The sequence below is a fragment of the Etheostoma cragini genome, chromosome 20 (genome assembly GCF_013103735.1).
Source record: "Etheostoma cragini isolate CJK2018 chromosome 20, CSU_Ecrag_1.0, whole genome shotgun sequence".
Lineage (NCBI taxonomy): Eukaryota > Metazoa > Chordata > Actinopteri > Perciformes > Percidae > Etheostoma > Etheostoma cragini.
The window spans coordinates 15096169-15106261 of NC_048426.1; positions in this window are offsets into that span (position 1 = coordinate 15096169).

A 10093-nucleotide genomic window follows, 5' to 3' on the forward strand; every position below is an offset into this window, starting at 1 on the left:
GTTTTTTACTGAAGATCCCCCTGTAAGACATTTAGGTCGGCATAGCCCAGCTGAGCACAGGGAGTTCTCAGGCCGCTGGGTTTAAATGGGTAATTTATCTGTGTTTTTATTGGGTCCCTTGGTAGAAATTACTTTTCATTTTGTGGCAAAGAAAACAAACGCAAGGAAGTTATACAATTTTAATAAAAAACAGAGGAAAGCCGCATTAATGTAATGTTTTTTCCTGCTCCATGTCGACAGGCTTGTCTTAATGTATTTTGATATTGGGCGCTAATTGGAAGGATAGAATAGAGATAATATGCTTCCAGCTCTACCTAATATGCTGTGGTGTTGACAGAAGTTTAAACATCTTATCTGGTCTCAATATCTGCCTTCCATATGGCCCAAAAGCAATATGCTGAGGTGTAATTAAAGAAAATGGGGAGATGTGGAGATAGCTGGGGCCCGATGCCGGGGCCCCGCAGACACAGAGTGAGGGGTGAGGACAGACACGCTAAAGCTCAAGGAATATTAGGACCAGTTCATTCCACCAGGGGCCGCGTGCCTGTCACAGGTTTCCTGTCACTGACGTGGCCCGCACTGCATCAGTCAGGTGCCATGAACCGGTCATGAAAGGATTATTATTGGTTTAAAAAGGCAAGAAAATGAAGACATCCCCCTTTTAAAGCCAGGACTAGATCATGTTTTACAAAATAATTTGTAACATAACTAGCTAAACTGTATCAACCATATTCAAATAGATCTTGCACTCTTTGAAAATAGCCTCAAAAAGCAGCCCCAGTATTGATTTGCCACAAAGACTTCATGATATTTCAAGTTTAAAGGAGAAATCCTTGCCACACAACTAAGCCAGTCAGATCAATTTCATTTTTTTGATCAAAAGGGGATTTGCTTTTGAAATAGCTAGATTAAACAGATGTTTTATTTTTCATTAGATATACTGCACCTTTAAAAACCCACAGGGGGTTGTGGGAGAGGAGGGGAAATTGCTCCACAAAAGAGAATGAAAGTGGTATTTTTTAAGATTGAAAGTTTGATGGGTTGAAAAGTATTTTCAGTTTTGTCAGTGCTATTTTTTCCCCTCTCTTCTTTAGTTAGTATTCTACCGCTCCATCGCTTTTTTGTTTACCCCAGGTGGGCTTGGACATGAAATGGCTGGGACGGTGGCAGCTTTGAATGCCCCTGGGCATCTCACTGCCGTCATGTTGTCAAAGGACCCAGGAGGTGGAATGAGAGGCTGGGAGTTTTTTTTTCAAGTGTAAACCATGAGATGGGAAAAAAAAGCTTCTGTTCTTTTGTATCAGTGAGATTGGCTAAATTCATTCTTGTTATTAATATTATTATTATTTCCCATCATATGTTTTTAGTGCAGCTGAGGGCCTGGAAGGTGAGACAGGGATTTGAACATGAAATACAGTTGAGCTCCACATTTGTCATGTATTTTATTATTTCCCTTCCTCACTTCTCAGTCCTGTACGGAAGGTCCTTCATTTTTCACATGACTGGTTTTCTTATCATTGTGGGCCCTCTCCGCTGGCCTATGAGTGACTTAAAGGCAATAAAACACAAAACATTCTGTAAAACACGGATGCCTCTCTGATCGCGGAGGCCCTGCAATGCCTCTCTGGGAAATTATGATTATAACTCAGTGGCGGTTGGAGTGGCCAGGTCGCTTGTGGGGGGCTGGGGGCAATAGGACGGGGTTCACCAAGGTCCTCTGAGCAGGGACAGGTCAAGGTGGCCTGTTGGGCCTCGCCATACACCCCCCTCTGTCATAAACTCTTTCCATCATGCAGGATGCCGTCCGCAGCCAGGTACACAGCAGAACCTCTTTGTCTTGTAGCCACTGGCGATAAAGAAAGGGCTGATGGGAGAGTGGTTGTGTTGGCCCTATGGCAGTGGCGAGGTCAGCCGAGGAGCTTATCATAGCCCGCAGAGGAAAATGCCTGAGTCAACAAACTCCACTGTTTGCCCTCGGAGGGTCACAAACCCACTTCTAGTAATTTACTTTGAACTTGGCACTTTTGTATGTGTTCCTTTTGAGAGGAAGGCAGCAAGAGCACTGGGTCTGGTCCTGATTTTTGGTGTCTGGATTGTTACTGGGTGGAGGGAGGGGCTGGATGTAGCCCCACAACACCTCTCAAGTGTGTGAATGAGAAGGAGCGAGGACAGGAAGAGAGCGCGGTCTCCACCACTGAGGTGCTGACAGAGGGGATCGAGGGGCTGAGATTGCACCTGTTCCGGCCCAGCACCCTCCCAGCAGGGCCTCGCCGGAGTCTCAGCCTTCTCTTGGCATCTGTGATGGGGGCCAGGGCCAGTCCCACCTCCAGCGCTCGCTCCACCTCTTCTTTGCTTGTAAAAGAGAGACGAGAAACGCTGGAGGCTCCATCTGCCGAGGGCTCGCCGCGGTCTCTGCAGCCCGCCTGGGGAAGGAGGTTGCTGGGCCTCCGCGACTCTGCCACAGGGGTCTCACAGTGGTAGACCACAGCGCAGCACATCACACGTCACATGCCAGCTGGCCAGGCTCCCTCCACTGTAAACAGAGACTAATGACCACTCAACACACACACATACACACATAGACCTTGGTAGAGTGGAGGAAGGGAGATAGTGGGGGAAAGGGCTTGGTTTGGATGGATGAAGGAAAGCAACATCCTAAGGTTACTTCACAGGTTTTGCTGCTGTAGGAGAAGCTGTTTGAGCCTGGAGAGGGAGCTCACTGTCACCGTCACAGCGGGACGTTGCTAAAGCTACTCTTTGGCTCTGACTCTGAGTCCACATCACAGTCCACTGGTTTCCTGCATGCGTGCAAAATCACAGGCCTCCCAGTGCTCCACAAGCCCCCAGGCTCAAGCTGGTCCACCTGCTGAGTCTGCAACCTCTTACGTTGGATCTCAGTTCTGAGGAACGGTATGTACCAATGAACTCTGGGAAAATATAGTGCATAAGGTACTGCTGACAAATCGTCCTAATGGATATTTGATGACCCTTTCAACTTGGAGGCCCCTATAATTGTGAGGACATTGTCAATAGATCATATGTAATGTGCAATGTTTTCCTTAAAGAATTCAAAAAGCAATGTGATCATGAACATTACTTAGTGGGCTGTACTTTGACTAAACCTATACCATATAAAACATTAACTCTGTCAAAGCGGTCTTGAGTTTTCTGTCTCCTGATTGAAGGACATTTTTGTCTACTGTGTCTACTTATTCAGGATCCCCTTGTCCGTGTCTCCAAAGCTCAGTTTTCTCAAGAATTCCCCTCCTTCAATCAAATTACAATTACTTTTAGCCTCCCCCAACCAGATCGTTTCGTATACTACGTCCTGCTATTTTGACGTTTTACCCTTAATGTTCCCAACACATGCAATTATAGAGATAAATATATATATGGATATAAATAAATACATCAAACACAGGAGAGGAGTAATGTGACTTTGAGTGTTATTCCCCAGTTAGGCAGGGAGAGGTATGGAGGTCACTCGGCTACACTGAGCCACTGGCAGCCCATGGGCCCCGCTGGTCCACTGGAGTGACTTGGCTTCATCCACAAACTTGCAATAAATATCTGGCCATCATTTATTTTAATTCACTCCTTTCTTGCTCAGATGGAATGGATTCTTAACCTTGTAGGACAAGGACACCCACATGCTGCCTGCCTTGCCTTAGCTGCTAAATTATTCTTCATTCTTCAGGGTGAAGATATATTTAAAAAAAGGAGTCCGGCGTTGCTTAAACTGTCAGCTCCAATGAAAAACACGCCTTAAAACGTTGTCACTGAACCCCTGGACAAGCAAAAGCCGGGGAGTGGGCAGTGAAAGAAAGGGTGAAAGAAGTGGGGGAGAGAGAAAGGGGGAAGGTGGGGGAGTCAGCAGCCTCCAGAGTGATTTATTTGCCAAATCAGGACACAATGAGTCGATTATGAGTCCTCTAATAAGAGAGAGTGTTTGGGGACCCACTAATTGGGCATGATTGAGTTGCAGTCTGGGAGCCGGGCGAAAAGGGAACCTGGTTCGGCGGCTGTCATGCAATCATCAGCTAATCAGAGCTTTGAAATTAAAACTGCGTGTTTAGGGTAGAGGACGGGATAATGGCAGGGACCTGTCTGAGCTCTGAGGCTGCCTGAGGAGGCTTTCACCGTGTCCCTGTGTTTGTCTGTGTATTTTTGTATGTTTGTGTGCGTTTATAAGAACAGTATGTAGGTGTGCCGTGGATAGAAAAGAATAAAATTACTTCATGTGCCATATGTTTGTGTATGTGCATGTGTGTTTGGGGCCTCTTATCTCTGACTGTGGTCCTGACTGGTCTTGATGAGGACAGTGAACGAGCTGTAATCAGAACAGACTTTGCATTAATACATGGATGGTGTATGTGTGTGTGTGTGTGTGTGTGTGTATGTGTGTGTGTGTGTATGTGTTTATATGTGGTGTGTGTGGTATGTCTGTGTCCAGCTTTGTATCTTGAGGTTTGTCACAAAGCCATATGTGTTTATTTTACATGAAGGCAATAGAAAAGGAAAATCTAATCTAATCCAAGAGTGTGTAGTAATTTGTGCATAGATTTTAAATGTTTTATATATATGTTGCTGCAGCAAATACTTGGAATATTTTATACATAAACAGCTATTTATAGTATATAAACTAAACAACGATATATTGGTCTTTTAAACATGATAGGAAAAAAAATACAAATCATCTATTTTTATTAAATTTAAATTCAGAGTGAGATTTAAAGGGTTGAAAAATCTCAAAGAACGAAAAGATTACGTTGTACAAAACAATGTAGAGGTTAGATTTCAATTGAACAGTTGTATCCCCGTGTCGTCACTAGGGGGCAGTGTTTATCTTTAATGCATCGCGAGAGCAAACACACGGGGCTAATTGATGTAAGGTGCTTTCTCTTGCAGTACGGTTTAACCAGAGTTGCAAAGCAGAGTATCACAAGAAGAAGACAGTTCGGCATCTGTTTTACAGGTAAGATGGAAACAACACTTTAAAGACAATAGGTCTTTTTTTGTTGCAGTTTCATTGTACGTATCTTGACATGGTGACACGGGTTGTTCGGACACATACAGTTTAAGGCCACTTTGATGCACTAGCATAAAGGCTGTTTTTAAATGCTATCTGCTACAAAAAGTAGATTTTTCAAAGTTGGGATACATTTTTTGAAAGGATAAATAGCACCGACCTGTCACACTGGAGAATCAACGTCCTCAGAGGAAGTAAATGTCTAGTCATGTAGAACAAAACAAAAACAAGTTAATTTATGTCCTACCCCTAAACGTTAACATTAAAGCTACGTTTCTAAATGTGGTTTCTCTATAAACAATCGCCATATGAATCTACATTCATTTCTAAATACATTTCTATAATACCACCTCGCATAGCCTTCTCAATGGTAAGTGTATATAATTTAGGTTAGTGTTTGCAGCATGATATTTAAGGAATACAATGAAACGTTGGCGAATAGGAATATCTCATTCCAAAACTTTATAGTAGAAATTTAAACGACTATGGATATTTTAAAATTCTACATTTATAATAAATAAAAAACTGTTGGACTTAATATGTGCAGGACTGCTTGAGTCAGTGTTGTATGGAATTTGAGTGCAGTGACCACAGTAAGTGTCTGTTAAATCTTATAATTGGGAATATTTTGATAACCAGTCTAACACATTTGGGCTGTGGTAGATTCATGTATTGAGATGAAATTATTATTTCTATTCTCAGTAGCAGTATAGAAGATATTAACATTTTTTATTGATCTCATAATTAATTAATTTGAATTCTGTTCTTTGTTGACCGTGCTGTAATATTAAAATGAAGGGATCAGTCAGGAGTCATGTGACACCTGTGACATGTGTTTCAATGACAACCGATTTTTTAAAGAATAACTTTTAATATTAAATTTCTCTGAGCTTTCCTATTTCTTGTCTGTGGCTACAAATGACCCCACAAACAAACCAACACACAGTCGTTCTTTCAATCCTTCTAAGGCCTTGTCTAATTGTAAATGCACTCTACATCTAAAGAGGGCCTCACTATAAAAATCTGAAGTGGGTTTAGGCATAAATGGGATTAATTCCCAAAGAATGTCCTTTGCTCTTCCTCCCATAATTTCATTTGCAGGGTCCACAGGATGAATAGCCAAGCAGGTAGTGATGTGGAACTGGAGGACAGGCCTTGCGGGGCCTGTGCTGCTACACCGCAGCCTTCAGGTTATGTTACCTTGATAATGTCACAGCTGCAGGAACCACACTGCCCACCATACGGGACACAGGAAATCCAATTATCTGCCTTCTAATGTGTGGGAATTTTACGCTGTCATTTCTGAGACTTTGGCTCCAGCCCTGCCCGAGGGCAAACCTACCTGAGAAAGATACCTGGGATTGCCATTTATTTATTTACCAGGAATTACATCCACTGGCTTTTTGAATGAAATCAATATTATAAGAAAGTTAGAACGTAGTGGAAGCTAAAACAAAATAGTTTCTCTCGATAAAACCATTTGATTAGGATTTAAAAATCTGTTTCTTTAAATCATTTGACGTCCTTTTTGTGCTTGTAATTCAAGTCTAATATCAATTCCCTTGCATACAATAACTTGGCCGCACAAACAACACACAGTCACACACAGAAAGATGAACAGGAGCAACCCTGATTCATCCTGGAGTCAGCCAGGTCTTTGTGATGGCTGTATATGGGAGCAGGTCTCCCACCTGCCTGGACCCCGACTGTTTTTTGATTTAATTAAAAGGAAGAGGGTGCATCAATTTCACGCGTGTAGCGGGGAGATGACAGTACACAAATTGAAAGTAAGCATCTCAGTGGAGCAGGGAGGGGGCCAGCCCATCATTAACATAGACAATTCTGTGTGCAATGTAACAAGATTGGAAACATTATTATCATTCCACCGCAAGACATAAAGAAAAAAAAACAATCTCAAGAAGGCTCTTTACTCAGGACAGAGCGAGACAGGCATAGACAAGTGTTTTTTATGCTGCCTGTGAAAATATGTAGCTCATTCCTGCGGGAGGTTTTATATTTTCTGATACTTTACCCCACACAGCAGTGATTATGTATCTCACAAGTGATTATATATCCGCCCCCCCCCCCCCCCCCCCCCCCCCCCCCCCCCCCCGCTGAATCTCCAGCACAGATCCAGTGTTTCAGTGATAGGGTTTGCCTTCGGTCCGATCCGAAGGAATGTGAATGGGCTCCCTGCTCAAGGAGGAGCCCTATTAATGAACGGTAAAGACAGATGAGTCCCTCTCATGCCAAGCAGGTTGCCTCAATTGGATTAGTGAGGCTGAGATTGGGATAGATAGCTGTCTATGTGCCAAGTGGCCATTAGCCTGGCCAATATGCCAATATAACTGTACACAAAAACAGGCTCAGGATTCCCCTCAGTGATCTCCACACTCAGACTAGAGTCAGCAGCTGAGAATTTCTAAAGCATTAAGACTGTACGGATATGCTAATGAGCAATAAACATTTATCAACTGTGATAATATGCAGGTTAAATAGTTGGTTCAACAGCTGCCATTTTTAATTTCAAGTAGCACCTGAGCCAGTTTCCCATGTTTTTTTTTTTCCTCAGGAAATACAAATATCAGAATCAAGTTCGAGTGATCTGTCACTTGCTCTCACACTGGACTTTATGAATGGAAAGCTGCCCATTCCTGGCATGTATCAGAGCGGGAATATGGGCACTGTAGATGTCAGTGGACACCAGGGGCCGTTCTCCAACCAACTATACAAATGGGCATGAGTGTGAAGAGCTGGGGAAATGTTATCAATCACCCCGCGTCCCAGTGGAGGAGCTGCTGGCGTTTGTGTAGAGAGTCCCACTCATACTGATCCATATAAAAGGCTGTGTGAAGTATTAGAGCAGATGAGCAGGGGCCGGCTCTGACACATGACTGACAGCTCATTTGACAGCCCCAGGAAAGTGTGCAGGGAAGTTTCAATCTGATCTAATGCTGCTGAAGGAATGAAATTGTGGTGTGAGATTATGTTTTCATGTTATATCCCCTCTAGGACAGCACAGGCTGAATGGGATGAATATGATGTGGACGAGCCCCATGATCAAGAAGGTACAAGTACCTATGGAACCAGACGCCGTAGTCGACTCTCAGTTGATACCTCCTGACCCCCTCAATCCACTTCGGTCCACTGAATCAGGTTTCGGAAGAAAAAACAAGAAACTGAATCCCGGCTCAGCCATATCTGTGGGTAAACAAAAACATTTTTGTGTCATGCATTATCAATCAGCTGTCTCGTGAGGCTTTCCAAACAGGTAATCTCTGTCATTCAATCGCTCCACCGCAGGACCTGGGTACTACTCCTACTGAAACTAGAGAGCCACAAAACAGACATTAATATTAAGTACAAGAGAGATCAGCTTCTCTTTGGCCGGCTCTGCCTTCTCCTTTTTTCATAAGTGCAGAATATGTGGGTAGGCCACCTACATCCTGTAATCAATATCCCTTATTCTGCACTAGTATAGGCTTACACTCGTATGTTTAATGCTAAGATGCATTTTTCTATATTTATTGACACAAAATTAATTGAGCCCCGTGTAAAAACATTTCCACATACCACATTTGAAGGTTACAGGGGTTGCAGAACATTTATTTAGTACACCAGTTTTTACCAGAAAACTATTAAAGCCCAGGAGACTCAAACCTCCCAATGCATGCTCCAACAATGAGCAATCATATAGGGCTAATTAGCCATTTTACAGCTATAAAAAAATAAAACGACACCCAGCCCTTTTCATTATGCCCCATCTATTTTCCCACCATTATGGTCTATTCTCTTTCTCCCCCCTCCCCCAACTTTTGAAAGTTATTAGGAATTTCTACTGCACTGAGGAATACAGCATTGGCTTTCCATATCGGACATGCCAGGCTTTCTTCCCCTCCGTCCGGTGCCTTTAATTTGTAGAATGAGGTCAGCAGTTGGCCCGCGAGCGTTGAGTGTCAGCTGCTGTTTTTCCATTGAAACAGACTATACTCGGGTGTTTAGCCCTCTGACAGCTTGACGTTGGCCTCTTAGCAGCCCGGTTACCACACAACCTGATCTCACTCAGGCAAGCGGCTGTGTCCGCCTAAACTCTAAACTCACCTTCCTCAAACATCACACAAATATCTCGTCCCTCTGCTTCCAGTACCATGCCTTTCTTCTCCTTTTACCTCTCTCTTCTCCATCTGTTTCCACACTTCAGCTTTTCTCGGGTTGGCTTCCCTATTTCCCCTAACCCTGCAAATGTTCATATTGTCTAAGTGATCATTAAAATTTATGGCAAGCTGACTTCAAACCGGCTTGCTAGGCCACGCTGGCATAAGTCATAATTACGTGATGACACTGTAAGAAGCAACGTCCACGCTGGCCCCTACTTCCAGGCAAGTTAAATTATATAATTAGCCGAGTAAGAGGTTAGCGCTTCAGATAGGGTAAGTTATTAAATGTTTGGATGAACCTGAGCTCCATTTCCCTAACTATCGCCATCTTCCTCTCCTGCTCCCTCCCTCCCTCCCTCCATCCTTCCATTAGCCCATTAGCAGTTATGTGATACTATATGCTGATGGCGCAGTGGACAGAGAAAGTGGGTAAATTAAGCCTGACCACTGGTTGTGTTATAGACTGCTCTTATAAGGAGCCACTGAAGGACACTGCAAGACTCACGAGAACAGCACATCACTGAGGGATGTGCGACTGCCACAGACCTGATGGTACAGTAATGTGAGCTCAGCTGAGTTTGTAAACTTGAAAAATGTCACTCTGACCTTTGTTATGATCCTAGAGTGAACTTTATGTTGATTGTTCATTAAGAACTCATGTATGTCCTGTAACTCACTGTTTTCACCCCATGGAACTTTTGAAAGTGGTTGCACTGTACAACAAACACCGGTCAGTTGGGCAAACATGTCTAACATGTCAAATTTAACCAATCAGATTGCTCAATTTGTCCCCAGTTAAGCTGTAATGGAAAGCAGTGCTCTGAGGTTGACAGCGTGCCTACCGCTGGGCACGTGTGTGTGTGTGTGTGTGTGTGTGTGTGTGTGTGTGTGTGTGTGTGTCGCTCCA